Genomic DNA, 2,507 nt, shown 5'->3' on the forward strand with positions numbered 1-2,507 from the left:
TATAAGCTTTTGAATTCTTGTTAACACTAAACACATCCAAAACCTTGTGCATTTTTACCAAAACCAAAGTAATAAGAAAACTTTGAACAAAGCAGTGAATGTTCAACTGAGTCAAATGCTTTTGAAGAGTCAAGTAGACACAGCACCTTTGTCGAAAGAAATTCGCAAATCGTCCATAATTTTAACCATCGCGGTTGAACGTCCATGCCCTCTCCTAAAGCCTGATTGGTAAGGTGATAACAAGTTTTTGGTAGACATGTGAGAGGAAATTTGCTCAGACATTAAAGACTCTAGCACTTTCGAATAAACAGGCAGGACACTAATCGGACGAAAATCACACGAGGAACGCGCATTTTTTTTTTAGCAACAGGACAAACAGAGGCAACTTTCCATAAGTTTGGGAAACAAGATGTCGTAAAACAGTGGTTAATTATATGAGTCAACAGTTTACACATTTTACATTACATTACAGCATTACTAATTTTATAAATTTGATCGGTAACCCATCCTCTTCAACTGCATTCGACTTAATTTTCAAAATGCATCTATACACGTCGTCTTCCGATACCGCTGAGAGCTCGAAAGGTACGTCAGAGTAAAAGGCCGAAGCAAATGGAACAAGTTTTGACAAGCAACCGTTAGACGAAGCACTGCACAGAAAAGCCTCATTCAAACTATCAATATTTAACATACACTTAGGTTGGTTCTTATTAACATACACTTAGGTTGGTTCTTGGAATTTATACGAAGGTTTTTAATATTTCGCCACAAAGTAGCTGAAGGGAGAGAAGGATCCAGCTTGACTGCAAAGAAACGCTGCTTTCCAGCTCTAATAATTGAAGTGGCTTTATTCCTTGCCGCGCGAAAAGCATCCCAATTCGCGCTAGTACGACTTCTTTTCCATTTGCGGTACGCTTTGGTACGAAATTGTATGGCCCTTAGGACTTTCGAGGTAAACCATGGACACGAAGTCGTTTTGGCATATCGTAGTGGAACGTGAGCGTTATAAAGAGATAATAACAAATTAGATACAAAATCAAGTTTATCATTCACAGACTCATAATACCAACATTCACACCAATTAACATTATCTAGTTCTAAGTATAGAGCACTCAAGTCAAGTGAGCGAAAGTCCCTATAGGCATATATTTTTTCTGCTTTACTGACATTAGAATTAAGGTCAAGGGAACAAAAAATTAAATCGTGGTCAGAAATAAAAGAAATCTGGTCAAACCTTAACACAGAAGAGCGATCGGAAACGACAAAATAGTCAAGAAGACTAGGGTTACAGTTGTGGCTGTACCTAGTAGGCACCGTGGTGTTGACAACAGAGAGACCAATACTTGAGACGTTATCAAAGAACGAGGAACACAGCGAATCACGAACAAGAACATTTATGTTAAAGTCACCACAAAGTATGATATTTTCATAATCGACAATCACCTGTAACGAAGCGTTTTCCTATTAAGGCCCCGATGCTTCTGTTTTCTATGCTGGGGTATACTCGCCGTGCCCAGGGTCCGTTACAATAAATTTATATTGTGGGGCCTTTGCAAATAGTACTTTATTTAATTGCTGCTTATTCTCTATCACGTGGAAATTCTTAACATTACAAACATAATATCATTAACGGGACGTAAATTCCTAACGGTGCTATTCTATCGGCGCTGCTGTATCGCCGCTCTGTCGCTGTGCGACGCCCGCGCTCTGCTTCTGTGCGACGTCGGTGCCCTGCTACCAGGCGGCGTCTGCGCTACTGTGTCGGCGCTCTGCTAGTATGTGACGTCGGCGTTACTATGCCGGCCCTCTGTTTCTGTGCGATGTCGGCGCTCTGCTATGCCAGCGCACTGTTATCCCACGATCGGGCGTCGCTGCCGCGCGTGTTCGCGATGGACTGTGGCGTGGCGGCGCTCTACCCTTGAATAGCCAAGCCTTGTGTAGTCGCCTATCCACAAGTCGAGCGCTATTCGTTTGTAGCTGTGCGTTCACGACCACAGCTCCGTTACTGACGCGTAGACTGCTGGCGCTCCCCGTTGGAGCGCGGCTGCTGGGTGACTTCGGCGCTTCTCCGTTGGTGCGCGGCTGCTGGGTGACTTCGGCGTTGTGCTGGTGGGCGAACTGGCGTCGCCGTCGGCTGACTCACGGTGTACTGCGGAGCGGCGGCACTCTACCCTTGAATAGACAAGCCTTGTTTAGTCGCCTATCAACAAGTCGTGCGCTATTCGTTTGTAGCTGTGCGTTCACGACCACAGCTCCGTGCTGACTGTCTCGTATATCTCTGAGTCACTTCTGTTATAGCTGGTGTTCTTCGTGTTGCTGAGTTGTGTGGCTACATGTTGCGTTGCTATGGTGACGGTGTCGCAAAGGAGTGTTGATACGGTCTCCCGTGTTGGTTAGCCGTTTCGATGATGTTGCTGTAGTCGTTATTGTTGCCGGTGCAGTCGTTATTGTTGGTGTAGGGGTTTGTGCTCGTGTGGGCTAAATTCCGCGGATATTTAGTCCTCACA

This window comes from Rhagoletis pomonella, unplaced genomic scaffold (genome assembly GCF_013731165.1).
Source record: "Rhagoletis pomonella isolate Grant_MI unplaced genomic scaffold, Rhpom_1.0 Rhpom_scaffold_00003, whole genome shotgun sequence".
In the NCBI taxonomy this organism is placed as follows: domain Eukaryota; kingdom Metazoa; phylum Arthropoda; class Insecta; order Diptera; family Tephritidae; genus Rhagoletis; species Rhagoletis pomonella.